We start from the raw sequence: 23,953 nt of genomic DNA, 5'->3' as shown, positions 1-23,953 counted from the left end.
AAAGCTGCTGACAGTTGTTCATAATTTCTCTTGACTGAGCAGAGGTTTGCAAAGGGCCACTCATTCCTGGGAGACAGTATGTATTGGAGAGCCTCAGAGTAAAAATGTAAATACACCCCTGTTGCCATAATAGATCTAATATTTACAAATGATGTAAAGGGGAAATTACTTAACTTCTGGGATTCTGATTCCACATTTATAAAATGGATAGTCATCATCCTTCCTTCATTTACTTAGTTATGTATTTAAAAATATGAATTAAGCTGGATGGAATAATAGGTAAAACAACTTAAATTTCGTGACATATGGAGTTGGCAATGGAGTGGGAAAGATGAGCAATGCAAATAAAACAAATGAAAAATAGAGTTCCATGAAGGAGAACTTGACCAGGTAAAGGGCCTTTTCTATGTGATGGTGAGGGAGGAGTTCTGAGTGGTGCATCAACGCCTAGGCATCTACCTGAAGCAAATGAGGAAATGAGACCATGAAGACAACCAGGGCTTTTTCTTTCCCTACTCTGGGATTTCTGTTTTGTTTTTGTTTGGGTCACAAGTTGAAAAAGCTCTTTGGAGCAAAATGAGATTCTTTTAAGTTGCTGGCCTTTGGAGACACTCATCTTAAACTGGTTGAATATTCTCTGCAGATGTTTATTTTTCTTTTGTGATTGGAGCCCTACTTTTCTGGAAAAGAAATCAGAAGAGTTAAATGGAAATAGTCATTAGAAATACAGTTTTTTCCTTCAGAAAGTGTACTTTAAAAAAATACATATTAATGATGCCAGTCTGATGGAAATCTGAAATGGGTTCTTGCTCCCCAGTGTTGAAGATTTTCTACTTGCCTGAAAGATGCCCTAAAAGCAATTTGCCTGCAGCCCCTCCTGGCTTAAATGGACAGGATATATCACATTCCTCAGCGAACTGAGGCAGGGTCAAAGGTCAGGCTGTGTGTGTAGGCAATGAAGGATAAGGGTCTATGGAGAGAGGATGAAGACTGGTTATCAAAGAGAGAACAATGGGTCGCTACTGGTGCTACTGGTGCTCCTGGGCACTCTGGGCTCACTGTGCTGATCCCCACATGCTTTATCTATATATTCTCTTAACCTTGTGTCCCTACCATTCTCATTTATCTGTCCCCTAGCCTTAACTGAGGGCCTAAAACCCCTGCATCTGAATTTGTGTGCTGACGCAGATGGGGCTTGGACAAAATGGACTCTCACTTTGTAGTCGTATTTCCCCCATCTACATGATCATATGCAAAACATCCCCTTTTCATAGTTGCTGTGTGAGTGAAAAAAAATGTTAAATGACAAACATATGATGAATGATCAAGAATTGGTAATTATAGTTAGTGATGCTCTGAATAAGCTGAATGAAGTCTGTATTTTCTCTTGGCAACTCCTCCTGAGAGCCTGTCTTGGCCGTTGTGAAGATCAGAGTGTGTCACCTCATTTTGTATTTGAGAAAACGGATTTCTCAATAATCAATTTACTCAATAATCAATTTACTGATTTCTCAAGTAATGGTATAACCAATCACCTGAGGCTGAGATGCCACAGCTTCTGGAGATGGTGGTCTTACTGAGTATCTCTTATCCTCAGGAATCCTGCCTTTGTCTGGTGCTCTTCACTAACACTTTCCAAATGTTTTCCATGCCTAATTTACAGTTGAAACAATGCAGTTTGCTGAAGCCCACAGCTTCACCCTGTATAGGCTTTCTGTCAGGATTCTTAAGAGTTTCTTTCTTGTCGCCTTTTGCTCCTAATTATGGCCAGCTGTAAACTAATTAACCTCTCTAGGTGTCTCCCAGGAGGTTAGAGTGCTTGGCAGCTGGGGCAACAGCAGCACTGCAGCTGGGAATAAATGATAACAAAGCATATTGATTCACCAAGCCTGCTTCCCGAGCCCACAATTTCCTCATAGTCTCCTTGCTAGCAGAGATAACAAAAGCAATCAAGAGCAAAGCTTTTGAGATGGAGAAGAACTTAAATGTCCTCATTGTTTTAACTTTGCTTCAAAGTCTGCTGTGTAAACACAGTAAACTGCAAATGAGGGAAAAAATAAGTTGATAAATGAGTGAATGAATGAATATGTGGGAGTGAATGCAGCGTGGCAATATAAAATCAAGTAATCAACTCAAAGGTACCTGTTTTGTGTTGTCTACCATGTTGAAAGGGCTTGGGATAATGGTGTCAGAAAGTGGCCAGAAAGAGGTAAATGATGGGCTGCAGCCCTGGAGGACTTGAGCCCTGATGGGAAGAATGAGGAATGTTCCACTTGTAAACATCTAGGAAACATCTTTTTTCTGTGTTATGTTTTGTTTTTAACTAATGGTGCTCTCAGTGTGTGTGTTATGTGTACGTGATATAATTTGGAGGTCTCATTTACCAGATTTCTTACATATCATTGCATATCCAGCAATTTTTATTGGACTTGTTCCATAAATGGTATTTGAATTATTGTATCACTGGCTCCAAGAATGTAAAAATTTCCACTTCACTAACTTTCAGATATGAACTGAAACTTCAAAACTATTTGAGTGACATATATCTTAGAGCTAAATCTTAAAGAAGAGTTTTATTACATTTCCCTCTTTTAGAAAATGTGATGTCTTGTCTTCTTGCCATCTGTTTTCACCTTTCGATCATTTGCTAAACCTGTCCTACCGTGCTATTCATATGCCAACTCTGTTCTCTCTGACCCTATAGTATGAAGTTTTGATACTGGATAGGAACAAACATGGGATAGAGGCCACTTTTTGTCTAAAAGACTTGAAATTAGTAAAATTACAGACTGTACTAGACTTCATCATGAAAAAAACAAAATTAGGAATCAATAACATAATTAAATATGTATCTTTATTTTTCTCTTTGAAAAAATATTTTAAACAATCTTTTCTTATGTTTCAAAATCGTGAATAATTTTATTTTAGAAAAACTTTTATCTTTTGACATTGGCCAGGAATTAATTATAGTCCTGAAATAATTCATTAATAAAAATAAATTTTTTATTGTTTAGAATATGTATGGAAAGATAATCTTGGTTTTGATCATTAAACATTGTCATATATATCAGTTTCATTAGTTTTAGACCTAATACTAATGCCAATTGTTAAAATAAAAAGGAATTCAGTCACTAAAGTCCTACTAAAAAAATGGCTTCAATGAATAAACATATTTTCTTTAATTAGCATACATTCACATGCAAATTGTTTTCAAGTTGTGTTGTGGTTTTACTTTGATTTCCTAGGTTGAATAAATAAATACCCCTTCGCTGTCCCTCTTACCTAATTCATTTGCTTAGTAAGCTCTTTTGTACATTAAATGCTAAAATAAAACTTTGCCTGCCCTAAATTTGATGTATTCTGATCCTTGGAAGCAAAACATTTGTTTGTGTTGAGCCTAACAAAAAAAGGATAATTAAGTTTCTCATGAAATAGTGTCTGAACACATACCTAAAATTGAATACAGTAACTCAAATATGGGGACAAGAAATCATTATTTCTAAGTATACAAAGTGATTTTTCAAGGACTTCAAAGGCAAACTGCAATTTTACTGAATTTATGCTTAATTTTATTGAATATTACATATGTAAGAGAGGTCTCAAAATCTATTTCTCTGACAGTCCTCTGTTCACACCTCAAAACAGAATTTACAAAGTTATGCTACCACTCTGTACATCTTTGAGATCCCAATAGAATAAACTGCTGAAAAATAAAGACTAAAGTAAATTCTTAGTAAATCTTTGTGGAATTAATATTAAATTAATGAATAATATTTTCAATTAAAATTTGCAACCAAACATCTCTCTTCAAGACCCTTAAAATGAAATTACCTTTAAAAAATGCTGGCCCAGATTCATGGATTTTGTATAAATCACACTATCAATAATTTTCTTGAAGACTTATCATAGAAATGAATATTTATTTTCCAAAACACAGATATTGTACTTAGAAGCAATTCATCATTATACTTATACTTTATGATTAATATTAAAATATAAAAGGATTCATATGCAAACTCAAGCACACTGCATGGGGTGCTGTGCTGTGGGACCAACTGTTTGATTAGCATTGTACTTGGTGTAAGGCCCCCAAAAAGGAAACCCCAACTCTGTCCCATGGATGGACGGCAACCCCAATCAACCGCAGGAGGCGTCACTTGATGCAAACCGCAAGAGGTGTTTATTCCAGCGCGCTGGGACCCAACTCCAGGAGTCGAGTCCCTAGCAGAAAATCTTGTAGGTTTATAAAGGCAGAAACCACACATCGGGAGGGGTCGCACATGAAAGGGAAAAGGGGGACAAAGCTGCCGGGAAATTTCAAAGGGGGTTCTGGGTTTGCTGATAACATACAACATGTTTCACAATGTTTTACAACAGGGCGTAGATTCTGTTCAATAGTTTCTGGTAATCATTCTGTTTGATCACTATCTGGCTATCTGGCTCAATTTACCCTTTTATTCTCTGTTTGGGGCTGTTTCTTGGAACAGCTTTAAGGGCTTTGTTCCCATTCCTGGGAGGGTGACCTTAGGGAGTTGAGATGACTGGGAGGGTGACCTTAGGGAGTTAAGATAACTGGGAGGGTGACCTCAGACAGCTTAAAAAAATGTCCATTCTTTCATTTCCCCATTTTCTTTTCTGGTAAGTTCTAATCATGGAACTTCTGTCTCTATATACTCTTCTCCAAAGCTATTTCCATGGCGGAGGGACTGGTATTATTGCCTGAGCATTAGTACCTGTACAGCACTTATTATTTCCCTGATGAAGGTGACTAGGCGATTTCAGGCAGGCAAGAGCCGAGGGGGCAGGCCACCAATTAGCAGCCCCTTGTTTGCAGTCCTTGATAAACAGTCCTTGATAAAGGCAGGTAAATTTGGTAATCAATGGCCTCCGGAGATCCTTGACATTCCATTCTTCCAGGGGCAGTCTCCAACTTGCAGAGGCAGATGACCTCATGGCTTCATTTCCTCGATTTGACCCGATCCCCTATTTCTACACTAACTACCTATTCCCAATTCTGGCTTCATTCCCCCCTTTAGCTTTAGGAACCCGTAACTGCTTGTTAAGGAAATGAAAAGGGGCGTCAGTCATTCTGGCTGCTTCGAAGCTGAATGGGGGCAGCGAGGGGCAAGTTTGGAGTTCCTTCTTTTTTAAAAAATCGGGTCAATCGAGGGGTCCCAGGAAGAAGCCCGGTTGGGGAAGAGCAGGTTGTAAAGTCATCTGGGGGTGGCTGCTTCTATGATAGAAGAACAAAAAGACATGAGTACTGAAATGAGATTAGCACAAAGTAAATGTTGCAGCATCTGAAACATGCCACTGAGTATCACAAAAATGACAGAAGTTAATCTCTTACCAGGAGGTGAAAGAACTGAGAAATTGTTCCCATAACTAGGCCTAGCAAAGGCTGGAGAGGACAAGGCCTTTATTTGGGGACTTTAACGTTATCATAGATGTCTCCAAAAAATATAATTAAGCTACTTAATGTCATCTGATTTTGTAAAATATCCCTTTATTGGTATAACCTGTGTTTAGTAGAGATCTCTATACTTCTGTTACTTAGAAATAGATAATCATACTGGCAAACATAGATTAAGTCTACCTATGTAGCTTAGGAAGGTCTGCAGGCCTTAAACTGACTAAAAACTTCTGACTCTGGCAGTTTCTCTTGATAGTTATCAGGCACATTTGCTGAAGAATCTTCCTCTCATTTGTAGCTTCCAGCCTTTATTCTAGTGGGCTAATACAAGTGTACATCTTAAGTTACATTTAATTATTATTTCCTTTAAATGCTCAAGAATGGCTATATTTTGGTTTTAACTGTTTTGCTGGGTATCTAAGATCAAGCTGGTGAAATTGACCTGGTTCCTGTCTTGTTAAAGAGTCAGCTGAGTTCCCACAGGGGTCACTCGTACAGAACTTAAGAGCGGCTCCTTAGCTCCACCAGTGACTTTGATTAGGCAGGGTCTCTTGATGAGGTGACTTCCTTTAGAAACATCAAGGGATGTTTCCCCTTTTCCATGACCCTCCTCTGCAGCAGATGAACTGGATGATTTTTCATCCTCTAGTCAACAATCTCCTTGATCAGGAGGTTGTGTGACCCAGAGTTGCAACGTTCCTTAGAGAAGTTCTCTTATTCCCTGGGTTCAGGCTAACGTTGAGGGCAAGACCCAAATATGGACTTTTCTTGACCTCTGTATTTAACTCCAATTTCTAAGTTGGATCTTAATTATCCAGCAAGCCAGTCTCACCAGTCATAAATTAAGAGTAATGGGCTTTAACTTTAATGTCCATAACTTTACAGTTATTTACCCTTTTATCTAACTGGAGTCTGCATTAGTACTGCAAGTTACCACTATCTATTCTATAGGTGATGGCTTATTATCACAAGTTACCTAGGTTGTGTGTTCTTGGAGCAGCTACTTCTGCAAAACATTAACAGGTAACAGTTTTACAAAATGAAATTAGCAAGAGTAAAAATATATTCAGCTTGTATAATAGCTATCTTCAATTTTGATTGAGAACTACATTCTATCCCCTATTTGAGATCACAGTACTTTTACAACAAGAACCAATATTTTGACTATAACTTTAAATAAGCTGAAGTCTGACTTATTTTGGAGTCACTCTAACATGCAGTAAGGTGGGAGGCAGAGCCTTATCTCAGGTAAGGCAGGGCTCTTTACAGATCTTAAGTGTTTTAATTCTGATGTTGATCTTTGCTTCTTCCTTAAATATCATTAAGTAGTTTACATATACTGTTTCCTGAGTCTATATAAACTTTATAATTAATACAATTTAACACAGTATCTAAAACATGAATCAAAGAAAGGCTGAGAGAGCTTTTAACTTTCCTTTTGTGTGATTAAGTGGCAAAATGTTTTCATGTTTCTTTCATATTTCACAATATTAACCTTTAAACAAATCAGACTCTAATGTTTAGAAATACATTTACATTTGAAATTCTTTATCTCAGTGTAAAAAGTAACAAATTTTACACATACCCTATTGATAGCAGGTCCTATAATAGAACATTATATGATAGAAATAAATCTCCAATAAAATTTACTCTTTATAAGTTTAAGATTACCATTACAGACAAGTTTAATCTGGAGGAGAGCAGAGCTTAATAAATTCCTTGCTTTAAAAACTTGTGGTCCTGAAAAATATGAACACATTTAATATACAACTAGTGACCATTTCACAAATACCTTGACACTTTTACCTTACCAAATTGAGTTTTTAAAGAGAAATGTAGACTCTGTAACAAAGTACAATACTCTATAATAGTTGTTTAACCATAATTGTATACACCCCAATTTTTAAGACTAATTGTTCTAAAGAATAAAACTTAATAGACACAAAGTTAAGAGTAAATTAGTGTTTCAAATCCTTGTCATTTTACCATGTCATTCTACCATATAGATTAAACTTTGGTTTATATCAGAACACTAGTATTTCACCTTAGGGAAAACCTTCAATAGTTTTACCTGTCTCACATACATATAACCAACTTAGTTACACACAAACTTGTTGAAACTTGCCCTTTACTTACACAGACTTTCTTAGCACTTACTTAGACCCTCATGTATTTCATCACACAAGCACTTTCTTACCCAGAAACATTTCCTTTTTCCTTTTACTAAATATATTTCCATACCCAGAACCTTTTATTTTTCTCTTTCCTATTCGTTGACCCTTTTTTGTTCACATTCTGAAACAACTCTTATGAAATTTCTGAATTTAAATTACTCTATTTTAATAAGATTAAATATTCTGTTGTTTATAGTTGAAACACAGTTGAAACTTTTGGGACCCTTTGTATACAGAATTGCACTTGTTAGGACATAACTCTTAGTAACCTTGTTTTTAGTTTAGTGATGACACAAAGCAAGTTTAAACCCTTTTATTTACCAACCTATGAAAACACCAATAATGTTTAAGTATGATACCCCATGGCATTTAAGGAGTTAAAAGTACTCAATGTTATTTAACAATTAGCATTTTAACTTTGTAAATTAATCAGATATCTCTACAAACACATTAGAGTAATCCCATACATGTTAACTCTAATTCACTTATTCTGTAAAAACCAAGATATCAGACAAGTGTCCTGTACAGTATTTGCTGTCTCTTCCCTGTTGAAGAAAAGTCCTAGAAACAATTGATATTAGACATTTTATTAACATCAATATTTTATTAGCTTGACCACCTAGAGACTTGCAAGTTATTTTCAAAGACATTTTACTCTTATTAGTTTACCCAATTTGAACCTTTTTAAATCACGAGAATTAAAAGTATCTGGATCCATTTTTAAATTTTAATTTTAGGAGTGCTCAGTTTTGATACAGACGAAACATGACATCAGACAGCACAACATACAAATAACACAAAATCAAGCCCTTGTAACTTATAGGTGAATCTCATTGCAGTGTAACAGATGTTCAAAAACTCTAGTTGAATAAAAAATAGAACTGATCAAAAAATCATGAGCTCAAAAAAACATATAATTAAAAATATAGCATTTACTTTGCTGGAGTTTTAAAGACTCTTTTTACCTTTTCTTTCCCTGGGTTTGAGACTGGTCTCCTACTGAGCCTTTAGGCTTCTTTTATTTATATTTCAATGCAAGCCTGGACTGAGATCTGGAAGGATCTAACAGGTTTTAACAGAAACTCTGTGTCTAAGGCATTTTAGCCATCTCATCCGGACAGGTTGGATGTTAAAATTATGAGACCTTATTTTTCATTACTTTTGAGACTGAAACTACTTTGCTAAGTTACCCTTTAGGGCTGTCGGGAGGGGGAGTCCAGAGAAGGAACCTTTGGGGTCCACCCGAGAGTAGCCCGGGCCGAGAACCCCGCAGTTGTTCCAACCCTTCCTCCACCTCCGCCACAAACACACAACAGAACCAGATACAGACGGGCGCCAATCTCTGATCCACCAATTGAACCCCATCAGCGCCCTTACCGACGGAGACTACCAGGCGTCCCTGGCTCTCCTTCCACCCTTAGGGCGTCCCCCAGGGCTGCAACCTGTGGCCCCCCAGGCACGTCTACCGGCCACTGTCCGGCCACTCTCACGAGTCACCGAACGGTTGCCACCGAAACCGAAAGCGCGCTCACAGAACCAGACCAACTAACAAAACACAAGACAAAGACAGACAACTTTAGGGTACCCCTTCTTACCTCCAAGATCGACTCCGCGGATGAGGGGGGGCCATCTTATCCCGGACGAGCCCCCAAATGTAAGGCCCCCAAAAAGGAAACCCCAACTCTGTCCCATGGATGGACGGCAACCCCAATCAACCGCAGGAGGCGTCACTTGATGCAAACCGCAAGAGGTGTTTATTCCAGCGCGCTGGGACCCAACTCCAGGAGTCGAGTCCCTAGCAGAAAATCCTGTAGGTTTATAAAGGCAGAAACCACACATCGGGAGGGGTCGCACATGAAAGGGAAAAGGGGGACAAAGCTGCCGGGAAATTTCAAAGGGGGTTCTGGGTTTGCTGATAACATACAACATGTTTCACAATGTTTTACAACAGGGCGTAGATTCTGTTCAATAGTTTCTGGTAATCATTCTGTTTGATCACTATCTGGCTATCTGGCTCAATTTACCCTTTTATTCTCTGTTTGGGGCTGTTTCTTGGAACAGCTTTAAGGGCTTTGTTCCCATTCCTGGGAGGGTGACCTTAGGGAGTTGAGATGACTGGGAGGGTGACCTTAGGGAGTTAAGATAACTGGGAGGGTGACCTCAGACAGCTTAAAAAAATGTCCATTCTTTCACTTGGCACACAGTAAAAGTAAACATTTAACATGCACAAGCTATCTCTAAAGCCACACATTCAGAAGCTGTCTTCAGTTCTCTTATTGTACTTATACACACATATACACACGCCCACAGAAAACAGAGAGATGCATGTAATATTCAGCATCTATAATTACATATATGTTTATATTACTTGTGTAAAACATACTATTAAGAGACTTTTTTTTTCAATCAAATTAGGCATGAGGGATGAAAGGAAGTTGGAGCATTAGGAAGAGAATGAGAGATTCTAAAAACTTGAACCTTAAGAATTAATTTAAAATATTGAATTTCCAATTTCAAAGAGTTCACTGGAAGACAATCTTCCTACATTACATTTCTAGGAATGCTTAATGTTTCAATATAAAAGACCTTAAACCTCAACATGAACATAAAATCAGACTTCAATTTATGACTGCCAATTAAATTGAAAGAAATCAGAATGGAGTTGAATGAAATTTTTCAATGACCCATATGCAGAAGCCCAAGGCATAACTTTGTGTAGAAACCACTGTGATCCAAACTGTCCTTACTGTGCTTCACATATGTAAGTGAAGCCAGAATTGGGAATAGGTAGTTAGTGTAGAAATAGGGGATCGGGTCAAATCGAGGAAATGGAGGCCATAAAATCATCTGCCTCTGGAAGTTGGAGACTGCCCCTGGAAGAATGGAATGTCAAGGATCTCCGGAACCCATTGATTACCAAATTTACCTGCCTTTATCAAGGACTGCAAACAAGGAGCTGCTAATTAATGCCTCCTGGGCCCTTGCCTGCCTGAATCACCTTGGCCCTCCCCCTGCCCATGGCTTCTCACTTAATGCAAAACCAGGCCTAGTCACATAGGCAGGAAGGACAGATAAGGTGGGGGAGAGAACTGGAGAACAAAACAGAATTTAACCTATAAAAGATGTAGGGTGCGCTCACTTCTGGGGACTTTAGAACATTAGCCATGGCCCCCTTCTCCCTGCCGGGAGAAGTCTGTATTGTAAGGCCCCCAAAAAGGAAACCCCAACTCTGTCCAGTGGATCCACGGCAACCCCAATCAACCACAGGAGGTGTCACTTGATGCAAACCGCAAGAGGTGTTTATTCCAGCGCGCTGGGACCCAACTCGAGGAGTCAGTCCCTAGTAGAAAATCTTGTAGGTTTATAAAGGCAGAAACCACACATCGGGAGGGGTCGCACATGAAAGGGAAAAGGGGAACAAAGCTGCCGGGAAATTTCAAAGGGGGTCTGGGTTTGCTGATAACATACAACATGTTTCACAATGTTTTACAACAGGGCGTAGATTCTGTTCAATAGTTTCTGGTAATCCTACTGTTTGAGCACTATCTGGCTATTTGGCTCAATTTACCCTTTTACTCCCTGTTTGGGGCTGATTCCTGGAACAGCTTTAAGGGCTTTGTTCCCGTCACTGGGAGGGAGACCTTAGGGAGTTGAGATAAAACAGACAGCTTAAAAAAATGTCCATTCTTTTGAAGCCAGAATTGGGGACAGGCAGTTAGTGTAGAAATAGGGAATCGGGTCAGATCGAGAAAATGGAGGCCATAAAACCATCTGCCTCTGGAAGTTGGAGACTGCTGTGGGAGAATGGAATGTCAAGGACCTGCAGAACCCATTGATAACCAAATTTACCTGCCCTTGTCAGAGACTGCAGGCAAGAAGATGCTGATTAATGCCCCCTGGGCCCTTACCTGCCTGAGTCACTTTGACCCTCCCCTGCCCCATCCGCTTCTCACCTGCAAAACCAGGCCTAACCTGTAGGCAGGAAGGAAAGAGATAAGGGGAGAGAATGGGAGAATAAAACCCATAAAAAGGACAGGATTTGCTCATCCCACGGATTCCGCCTTTGGGTCCCCTTCTTCCACCCGGGAGAAGTCTGCTTTTACTTTTCTTTAATAAAGCTGCATTTCCACTCTACATTTGCCTCGGCGTGCTTCTCCGGCGTTATACTTCAACACCTGAGGAAGCAGGACTCGTCACCGGTAAAGAGCGGTATCACTTTCAATATTATTAGTTTTAAATAAAACCTGCTTAATCTGCTTGCCTTGGCGTGCTTCTCTAGTGTTCAATCTTCAACATTAGAAGGAGCAGAACTCGTCACCGGTAAATGGCGGTATCATAAGGATGACCAGGTAAGCCACAAAGCCTTGCTCAATCAACAGAACTCTGTAGCACTACCCCACCAGCCTAGGTCAAAGCATTTCAATTTCACCCTTTCTGCTTAACTGACAAGATTCTATAAGGTTTAGTTGAGCATGCAGAAAGAATACTCATTCCTAAAATTACTAAAAATTGCAGACTATATAGCATGATGTCTAATGTGCATGCTTCAGAGTTGGACAGCTTGAGTTTAAATCCTTCCTAAATTATCATAGCTCTGTCATTACCCAAGTCATTTAATCCTCAGGTACTCTGCATACATATGGGAAGAATGATGTGCATGTGTGTGTGTGTGTGTGTGTGTGTGTGTGTGTGTGTGTGTAGGATTAACTGTATGTAAAATGTAACAACATTATAGAAATATGTCAGATTCATATGAAATAGCTAATATTTTTCATCTACAAGAATGCCAAATTTGTACAGTTCAATAGATTTTAGAAAATATTATGATACTGGTTACTGGTTTATCTATCAAATAAGTAAAAGATAAATCATTGTCTGCACAATTGATTATAAATTTAGGGGCAAACTCTTATTAAAATTCTGTTTTCATGATGTGAGATGTATACTGGCATTTGTCAAAGAGTAAGGGAGAACAGTTCTCTCAACAAACAGATATAGGGATCACCCTGGTATTTTTAAAATGTAGATTCTAATCCACTAAACCAGAAGTAGGACTTGGAATTTGCATTTGAATTTAATTGCCAATGAGTTCTGATGCAGCTCCTAGAGCCCTCACTGAAGTCCAAGAACCAGAAGACAGTTAAGAAGCAAAAGGGAATTAAAGATCATAGAGTTGAAGACAGGTAAGTGCACAATGAAGACATCCAGATACCGTCTCTCAGCCAAGATGAAAGATTAGACAGGAGATGGAATGAGATAATAAGATGATAAGTGTGATGGGTGGAACCCGGGGCCCAGGGTTACGCCACGTGCATCCAAAGATGGCGACTGGCAGAGAGCAAACGGCGTTCTGAATATGAATGGAGAAAGGCAGAACATGTTTACAATTGGCTGTATTATAATCAGTTCAGCTGCCTAGTGTGTGGACAGATATACTTTACATGTATGCTCAAGCCAGTGACTGCTTGACCTTTAACAGGATTGGATGGACATATCTGGTTACAATTGCTTATGCATGAGACTGCTTATATATTGAGGATGTTATTGGAATAAAGGGGAAGCTGCTTCATGAACCGCTGAAGTGTACGTGTCTTCTGTCCCGCTGGTCGGGCTGTAAGCGCGAGGAGCGGTGGTTTTCTGCAAGCGAAAAGACAAAGAAGCCGCCATTTCCCGTAAGAGAAGCCATGCGGAGAGCTGCTTGAAGCAGCCCTGTCAGCAAGCAGCAACAGTTTCCCACAGATAAGCAGGAAAATTCCATGGATCCAGTAGAACTATCATTTTAATAAGAAATGTGTGGTATAGGAGGAGGTTAACTTGACCTTGTTTGGATAAAATGGATGCTATGTATCTAGTGGGATCTAAGCAAAATCTGGAGTCAGAGGTATACTCAGGTTCTGTGGAGACAGTTTTACTTTAATTGAGGGAGTGAGAGTGGCTTTTATTAAAGGAAAAAATAAATTCTATGTATGTAATGTATGTATATACAGCTAAAATATCAAATTAGAATGAGAAAAATAATTCCAAAATTTAAAAGCAGTAATATATCACAAATATCACAATGCTAAGATAAATGTCCCAATTTGAAGTCAAACCATATGAATCTTCAACAGCCTGTTCTTACCATTCTGAGACCACAGGACTCAAGAAGCAATGTAATGGAGAAGAATTAAATAGACTTGTGATAGCAGTTTTAAACCTCTATGTATTGCTCTGTGGGCAATATATCTTGCTTTTCCAAATTTTACTGAATATATGGCTGTGTGAACACATATCTAATTTGAGTTTGTGCAGATGAGCATCTGGAAGCTTAAGCATCATGGGCTAAGTAGTTAATCGGCCTCAGATTGGGCCTTTGTATTTTGTAACTATTACCTGACTACCAAAATCAGGAATAAATTCATTTTTTTCTATGTGAGAAGTCATTCCCATTATAATACCATCATCACTCACTTGCACTTGATTGGCTTCAATGAAGGAATAAAGGTGAATTTAGAAATGGTGTGCTTAGTTTGACACACACCTGAGTGGATTATGTAAGCTGTCTGAGTGTATAGATCTACTTCCTCTCATGAGCCATCTCGTAGGGAAGAATATCCTTGACCATTTCCCTATGACTCAGGAAATTTAACGACTGAGTTTGGAAAAACAACTTAAAGTATTTTGAGAGATGTTTTAAAATTTCGGACCATATCATACAAAGGATATAAATTTTTAAAGAGCTGTCTTATATTTCAGTCCTTTACATCTGTCCCTTTCTCCAACTTTCAAAGACAACCCTCTCAAGTACAGCTCTAGTCAGACCAGAGGCTTCCAGGAGATGTAGCCAAGACACAGGAGAGTGTGAAGGACTTTCTTTTAGTCCCTTCTCGCTTCTGTTAACATTTCCCTGGAGGATGAAGCATTGATGTTGTCAGGCTTTTTGCCATAACTGTCTTGCTACTGATGGGTAGGACAGGAAGGGTACACAGTCTACTTAAAAGATCAACAAACAAGGAGAGCTTCTGGGTTTGAATATAATGTCAGAACTTTTCTCATTTTCAGATTTTGTGTTGAACCATTTCCCCACAATTCAGGGATTATTATTTTTTTAAAATTATTTTTAAATTTTTTTTTATTTTTTACAGGTTGCATTTTGATTCCCTTGAAGTGAAGGAACTCATAAATGTTTGGTATTTACTAAATGTAGTTCTTTGCAAAGTTAACCAGGCTTCTCTAAGACCCAATTCCTCTAGCTAACCTAGAAAAACTAGAGATTAGGACCAGAACCAAAGTCTATGGAGTCCAACAGTTAGCTTGAGGACAGTCATCATTCAGAGGCAGACAGAATAAAAAGAGGCAAAGCCCACAAGGAGCAATGAGGAAAAGGGGGAAGACAGAGAACAGAGCGCAATGGCACAGAAAGAAGAAAGCTGTGTAAAAAAGGACAGCCATGACCCAAGTGTCAAAACCATGATTAGAAAATGAAGTCAGAATCATATCCTTTCAATTTGGTAACTTAAATGCTGTTGGGGTCCTTTGCAAGATCAGGTTTAGCACAGAAGTTTGTGCATGTCATAATGTGCTGAGTTAAAACTATGAATGGTAGATGAGAAAAATTGAAGCTATGGATCTAAGTAACAACTTTAATACTTTTTTTTTTTTTTTTAAAGAGGAGGAGCAGAGGGCATCTGGGGAGTGAAGGACAGTAAGAAACACAGCTTGGGGGCTGGGGAGATAGCTCAGTCGGTAGAGTGCTTGCCTTTCGATCCCCAGCACCGCAAAAAAAAAAAAAAAAGAAACACAGCTTGGGTTTAAACTGGAATAAAAAGCTTGTTAGAGTAATGAGTACATTTATTTCAAATACATTCATTATGAAGATGTCAAAACATAAACATTGCTGAACAAGGAGAATGGGATCAGATTTCAAAGAAAATTTCACAATTGAGGTACTTAAATTAGCTAAGAATTTTTAAAAGAACATGGGAGAATAGATAGGTCCAGAAGGAGGTAACAGGGCTGCACGTGAGCCAGTCTCTGCAATTTTCTGGCTGTATGGTCTCAAACTTCATTCATTGTAGATTTCTACTCTATCTAGAAGTATCTTAGAGTTTTGAGAAAATCAAGAATGTAAGTGAAAGTGATTTGGAATTGATCTGCTCAATTTCTAATTTTATATTTTTCTTACACTTAATATTTATTTTAGCTGGTATGTAGTAACACAGAAAAGAAAGAAATACTTGACTGCAAATTAGGACCTTGAATTTTTGTCACATGCTTGGTATTTACTGTAGGTCTTTGCAAGGTTAACCAAGCTCCCTCTAAGATCCAATTCCTTAATATAACATAGAAATATGTTTATGGATTGATGATAGTTGATAACTAACAAAGATGTTTCTTGCAAGGAAAATGGCACTTAGTACTTGGCTTAAAAAGTTGTCACTATTACTAAGAAGATAGCTTTTCACCTCCAGTCATTTATGTGAGATACTACTGATTCCTGATTAAGGTAGAGAAGTTTTACTAGAGAATTTACATCTAAAATGAAAGACAATCAACCTTTCTTAGGTGGCTTTCATTTTCCTGCTTAGAATAATAAATATGTTATTTTGTTCTTGTATTTGTACAAATAATCTCTCAAGAGTAAGTGCACTTACTTGTCACGTAAGAAAAATACTTGAATATGTTAATTACTTTATTCATAGATACAGCTACCAAATGGAAGAGCAAATAGTATCATTCACATGTATTTAGTTTCAATAGCATTTTCTTATCTGAATACACCTCATAATTTCTTAACAGAGATGGCCACTATTATTTATTTTCCATTATTCAAAACAGTACACTGTTGGAAAGAGAAATAAAACCAAAATTTTAAGTACTGCCCACAATATCAAATGTTTCTGCCCAATAATATTAAAAAAATTACTCATTAGTGCACTGAAATAATTACTAAGTATTCGTATTTATAATAAAGACTCAAATTGGTTTTAACAGAAAAGTTAACAGTACCTCAAATCACAAAATGGTTTGTTCTTTTCAAATACTAGCAAGTCTTGAGCTGAGCAGCCCAGCTCTTCCATGGTGGCTCTGCCTTAGTACTCTATCACATCCTTAGACTATGTTTCTTGATGACTAGCTCACGGTTACATGATAACTAATACAGGTCTAAACTTGCATGTAAAATGCAAACTATTTCTGCTTCAGAGGATGACAGCATAGTAACCAGAAGATGAATCTTCAAAATGAAAATAATAGAAAAATAGGATTTAAAAAATTTAAAAATTTTATTTTTAGAACAGTTCGATTTAAAGAAAAACTGTGAAGGTAGTACAGAAAGTTCTCAAACACCTTGTGTTCATTTTCTCCATCATTAACTTCTTATATTTGTTAGAATTAATGCATCAAGACAAACACACTATTATTAAGTAAAGTTCACACTTATATTCAGATTTCCTCAAGTTTTCCCTGATGTCTTGTTACTATTCTGGAATTGAATACAGGGAAACACATTACTTTTACTCATATTGTCTCTCTAGAATTAATTTGGCAATGAAAGATTCTCCCTTGTTTTGAATGACTGACAAGGTTGGCCAGGTATTTGTTGTTGACTGTTCAAAAGGTGGGATCTGATGTTTGTCTCATGATTAAACTGGGGTGGTGGTTGTTGGAAGAAAGACCACAGAGATGCCATTCTCATGACATTATATCATTGTGACTTAACATGGGGTAATAACTTGACCACCTGGCTGAGGTAATTTATCAGATGTATGATTGTCTGGAATGCTTCTGCGCCTTGAGGGCAAAATAGCAGCATAAATTATTTGAAAATCTTCTGCATGGCACATTTGCCCACATCATATTTATATATTTATTCAATCATTTATTTATATTGATATGGACTCATGAACATTTAATTTGTTTTTTAGGTTAAAACTCAGTATTACTTTATTGTTCAAGTTTTTTCATTGTAAACTGGAAATTATTTTTAATTATCCATTTTGGGTAACAGGTAGAATTAGACAAAAAATTGCTAAAAATACAGAATATTTAAAAAACATGAATAACATATTTATCTAATAAGCATAGGTAGGACTTTGCACCCAACAATTAAAGAATACATATTATTTTCAAGGTATAACTAATTAGAATAGAAAAATTAAAAAAATAAAAATGCATATAGAAAATTTACCAAAATTATTCTATAAAGTGAATCATAAGGAAGATGTCAAAAATTTCAAGAAACTTAAGTAGTTCAGTGCATGTGCCCTGACTGCAATGTGAAATTAAGATAGATATGAAAATATTTTAAAATTATTCATTTTGATATTATGAAAAATATTTATTAATAAATTATTTGAAAAAGACAGTATTTGCTTCTTAAGTGTGGATTATGCGTGATTTCTTTCAAATAATTAATTCTAAACAAAGTCTGGAAAATAATTGTGCAGTGAAAAACCCGACAAACACTTCTTCAGCCAAGTGCTCAAGGTAAATGTCAACAGCTATAAATCATGTTGATAGCATATAACTTTGACAGTATATGGTGAAAATGGCACTTTACCTCTGTGATCTTCCTTCTCAAAACTCCTAACTCTACTTTCATTATGAAAAAAAGAAAATCAGAAAATTTCCAGTAGGGGCCATTCTATAATGTACCTGACTGTGATACCTCAGAACTGTCAAGGCCATCCAAAACAAGAGAAGTCTAAGAAACTGCCTTAGTCAAAGGAAATCTAAGAAGGCATCAGGATTAAATGTCAAGTGGTATTCCAGATGAGATTCTGAAAGAAAATCTAGAATATATGCAAAAACGTATGGATTTTACTTAATAATACTGCATCAATATTAATTCAATTGTAATATGTGTACCATGATTGTATAAGATATTAATTAGGGAAACTGTATGAATACAGGTTGGAAACAGATATATGGAAACACCATGTGTTCAATTTTTCTATATATTTAAGATTGTTCTAAAAATAAAGCCTATATTTTATAAAATGTACCAAGTAGAAATTAGAAATTATTTTCACTGAATAATGATGGTGGTAAAGTATACCAAAATTAATTGAATGAAGATAAACTCATATTGTTTGAAATTTTTAGTCTTAAATATACATGCCACAAGGTTCTGCAGATTAATGAGTTAAAATAAATTTTACCAAAAATGCAATAAAATAATTCATGAAGCAGATTTAAAAAAAATAGAAAACATCCTTGCAAAAGTGAAATCAGTGATCTCAAAGGCCAGTACTGTAAAACTCTAATATAATGATAAACAAAATATAAAAATAATAAATTTTGGAGGAATTCGTACATTAAAATCAAGAATAAAATAGAACGTCAAAATACTTAAAACAAAAAACACAAGGGCACATTTTTTAAAATGATGTTCCATTGAAAGCAGAAATTTACATAGTATGAAGAAATTTATTGAAAAATCATTTACTAAATCTGATAGAAGAATAATTCTGGAATGATGAAATAAACTGAATTTTACTTAAAGTAATAGACCACTTTTCAAAAAAGAACATACCCTACTCAGATATTTAAGGAAGAAAATTTACTTACTAAGGAAGAAAATACCCTACTCAGATATTTAAGGTAAAATTTTGCACACATTTTTCCAGAAATCTTCTACCAAAAAAAGAAGTGGTACTAGATCTTCTACCCAAAAAATAAAGTGTTACTAGTAGTAGGAAAAATGTCTAGGATTGTCCACCTAACCCTCAAGATTTCAGACCTCCATATTTCCAGAACCTGTGACTGTGAGTCAATGTGGTTACATGACGTTAAAGGAAGCAAATATCTAAGAGAGGAGAGGTTATCTAAGTAAATCTAATCTACTCTTAAGAGCCCTGGAAAGCACACTGTTTTCTCTGACTGGTAGTAGGAATAGGAGATAGGAGAAGGCAGAGTGGAAAGCAGAAATGGAAGTCAGACAGGTAAGAAATGTGATGAAGACTTGGAGATGATGGTGAGTACGTGAAGAAAAATGGTTTAGGGAGTCTCAAGGTCTTAAAGAACTGAAGCAAAAGCCCCTGATTGCCACCCTGGGTAGAATGGGGACCTCAGTTCTATATTTTTCAACAGCCTGAATGAATACACATACAAATATAGATTCTTCCCCTTTACACTAGGGGGAAAAAAAAAGTGTAACTTTGACAATGTCTTGATTTAGGCATTGTGAAGCTTTAAGCAGAGAATACAGTGTTATTGTGTTCAGACTCTTGACTCATATAAACCATGTAACAATACATTTGTGTTAAGATATCAGAATTTGTGATCTTTTGTAATGAAGAAGCTGAAAAAATAATACATTACACAAATCATTTACTTGGTCCAGATTAACCTTGACCTAAAACATGAAAAAGTTCCTTTTGTAGAAAGAAAAAAAGAAAAAAGAAAACATTTTCTATGAACATAGGAGCACAAGTCCAAAGCAAAATGCTGTGAAACCAATTTCAACATATAATAACAATTACATTATCAGATAGTCTGACTAATTGTATATATTCTAGGATTGGAAGTTGGCATGTCAACCATTCAATAAATGATTAATTAATTCAACATTTTAACATAATTCAGCATATGAAAAGAATACTGAGTGATATCCATATTCATATCTTCCATTTAACATTTTATTGACAGGCCTGACTAGTTCAATAAGCTAACAGCATGAAATAATGGCATAAAGACAAACAAAAGTAATGATCCCTGCTTCATTCTCAGATGACATAATCATATGCTCAGAAGATTGAAAAAAATGTCTGAGCAACTATAATTAATGAATTTAGCAAGACTGCTCAATCTAAGAGTCAACATGTAAGAGCTGACCACCATATTTTTTCCATATACCAAAAACAAGTAGAAAATCAAACTTAAAAAGAAATATCATTACAACAGCATCTAAGATTATTAAACACCAAGAAACAGACTTTAAGAATCTATTCATTAAGAATTTTGATACGAAGTACAAAATACTTTTGAGATAACATAAAAAGACATACGTATATGAAAAATTAAACTTGGTAAATGGATTGGAAAATTTAACATTAAATAATGAAAAAAATTCCAATTAATCTTAACATAAATCTTAACATTAATCTTTACATATATATGTAGTACTACATATATATGTAAAAGGTAGAATGATGAATAAAATATTACATATCTATATATTATATTACTATGTAGAATTACAGTACTATAAACCATAGTTTGACTTTAATCATAAACTGCTCTTATAATTTTAAGTCCATGAGATGATTTGTTATCTATATCATTTTCATTGTTAAGGTAGAATACAATAAAAAATATCCAAAATCCAATAGAATTAGGCAATACATTACTTCTTTACATCAGTATAACCACTTTGTGCAAATCATGAATTTGAGAAGAAATCCAATTCAGTTCTTAGTTCTTGCATACTAGGGTGCATGCTCTCAATTAAATAGTCAAGATATATTAAGTTGTTTTGTTGTGGTATTTTAATGTGTGTGCTTTTATTATCTGAAGTTGAGAACATCAGGGTACACTGGATCGTTCAGTGCACATCATGGAGGGGCCTTTACAAATTAAAGATATACCTTATTAATGCCAGACAGAATCTGAGTAGATATTGACTTTTAAGTCTAAGTTAAAGGAATACTAACACTGAGCAATCCTGAATTACATTTTAATATTTTTGGGTCAAGGAGCAGAAAAGGCAAAAAGGTCAATAAATAAGATGCACTTGTTAAGCCAGTTGAATGTGCACCCAGTGATCTTCTTTTCTCAAGTGTATAATGGGCAGAAAGTTGGATTGAATGCCCTTGAACATAGCACAACTATTTTAAAGTTCAGAAAAACTAAATTTGTGAGAAATCAAGTTTATAGCAATATTACAATAATATATTTAAGTGATCTTTTCTGTTTTGCTCTAAAAAATGTGAGTCAATAAAGTATTAGAAAGTAATAATTCCATGGTTGACATATGAGTAAAAAGATCAAGCATATGTGAATTTTATGGACTTCTTTGACAAGATTGTACATCAGGATGATATTATAAAATAACTCAATTCACAGAAACTGATGTGAAATATAGTAGTTCATTTTAAATAGTCTTCTACTTTGGAAATTGGTTGACTTGTTTTGGTAGCTTAGCTTGCAATTCTCTCTATACAAAAAATAAGTATAGAGTCACATTCATCACCTCTCCAGGTACTCATCTGAATGTGCCAACTTTTCATAGAAGATGATTGAATTCACTTGTACTGGAGCAATAATGTACCTGTGCACATGTATAGAAATACCTGTGCAATCATTCCAGGGAAGAATGTGACAAACTTTGATAAAGAATTCCTATAAAATCAAGGATGATGGTCTTAATGATGTTTACTTCATTTTAGTATTCCATTAAGGTCAACATCTCCTAATATTTTATATATGTGCTAAGAATGGTTTAAATAAAGACATAAAGACAAGGAGGATCAATTAGGGAAAAGTTTGTGGAGAGGAAATTGAAATGACCCAGGTAACTATCAAGTGTGAACAGCAAACAGCAAAGAAAGCAGATTTCATACACAACAAAACAAAAATGTGGCATGGAAACAGTCCTTCCGGGAATGATGTTCAAGAAACAATTTGTTATGTGTTAGGTGTTAGTGTTTGCAGTATTTTGTTATGGAAAATAGTATTTGGTATATTGGAAAGCTTTGCTTTTGGTAGTTGAATGAAGTTTCTCCTTCAGTTTCTTAGTTTTAGTACTGGTCCTTGATTATCTTGGATATCTAGTAGACAATGTAGCATCGTGTAACATAACGGTCATAATGTGTGATTTAATTTTAATATATAGGTTACACACACACACACACACACACATGCACTTACTTCTTTAGCTGTTCTGATTGGGACCTCCCAAAATATGTTGAATCATAAATACGTATCATTATCAATAATTATGTTAGAATCTCTCTTAAATTTCATCACTGATAATGCTACTTCAGATGGATAGTCTTTAACAGTTGAAGAAGAGTTTCTTTAATTTATATTTGCTATGAGTATTGAGTTGGGGTGCTCTTAGTTTGGAATTACATACCCCAATGATGCATGATTGCCTTAACTTTCTAAGTGTTCTTTTATTGGAATGATACTATTTTCCTGTAACATATTAATATTGTTGGCTTTCATTAATTTACTTTCTAATATTAAACATTTCTGTGACTCAAAAAACAAGAATGAAGTATTATAAGAGTTCTTTTAATATGCACTTATTTCAACTTACCAGGTTTATAAAGAAGAAAATTCACTTCTATTCTCAGTGATATTTGCCCTGAGTTTTCTTCTATTTTTCTTTTCCACAGGGAATCAGTACTACTTTAGCCCCATAATGCAATTTAATTAGCTGTTCCAGACTCTGAAACAGAAAATGTAACATGAATGTTACCTGCTTCTTGATGACAGAGTAGGACAAGCCAAGTGAGCTTCTAAGGTTTCATATATACCAACAAAACAGAAGAAAAACAAGCAAAAAAAGACACACTGCAGTGCATTTGTGAGCATCCCTGTAATGTAAAACAGTATTACAAAACTTTTAGGGGTTGGGGTTGTGGCTCAGTGGTAGAGCACTTGCCTAGCACATGTGAGGCACTGGGTTCAATACAAAGCACCACATAAAAATAAATAAGGAAAATAAAGGTATTGTGTCCATTTACAACAACAACAACAAAATTTTTAAAAATACCTTCTAGAAAACCAAATTTGGAGCTGAAGTATACAGTTCAGTGGTAGAATGCTTACCTAGCATGCATGAGATCCTGGGTTTGACCCCCCACTATTATAAGAAAAAAATTACAAAAATATTTTCAAAAATGATCATTTAAATATCATTTATGACAATATTTATGCATGAAATTATTTCTTTAATTTAATTATAGCATTTTAATTCTCAATTTTTGTTTTTCTTCTGATTTCATGAAATATGCAGCCATAATATACTTATCAGGTCTAATATTTCCTTAATTTTGTATTTTAAAATTTTTATTCCTACCCTTTTAAATGTTTTTATTATTTAAACTTGTAATATCTTCAAATGGAATTCTGTTCACCTGCTTTTTAAAAATATTTCTTGGTTTTTTGAAAGTATTTTTAGCTGTAATTTTTCCTTATTTATATTTTAATCATATCTAGAAGCATTTGTGTTAAATAATTCTCATTACCAACTATTTCTAAATGATTTGCCATTCTAGTTCACGTGTTTCTGGGGTTTTTTGTATTTTGGAGGGGGGGGTTTGGGAGGGTACTGGGGATTGAACTCAGGGGCATTCAACCACATTCTCAGCCCTATTTTGTATTTTATTTAGAGATAGGGTTTCACTGAGTTGCTTAGTGCCTCACTTTTGCTGAG

The 23,953-nt window shown here is 35.8% G+C and overlaps 1 long non-coding RNA gene across 1 annotated transcript in view; it reads left to right on the top strand.

Annotated features, from left to right (window-relative positions):
• The first annotated feature begins 6,225 nt into the window (after positions 1 to 6,225).
• The window catches only part of LOC306657790, a 126,960-nt gene continuing 109,232 nt past the window's right edge, over positions 6,226 to 23,953 (top strand). Inside the window, exon 1 of the long non-coding RNA XR_013762884.1 lies at positions 6,226 to 6,364. This is a non-coding gene — a long non-coding RNA (uncharacterized lncRNA). The remainder of the gene's footprint in view (positions 6,365 to 23,953) is intronic.

Source organism: Sciurus vulgaris (genome assembly GCF_902686455.1).
Source record: "Sciurus vulgaris genome assembly, chromosome: 3".
Classification (NCBI taxonomy): domain Eukaryota; kingdom Metazoa; phylum Chordata; class Mammalia; order Rodentia; family Sciuridae; genus Sciurus; species Sciurus vulgaris.
The sequence above is the reverse complement of the archived record's forward strand: the minus strand, read 5'-3'. Positions and strand labels throughout refer to the sequence as shown.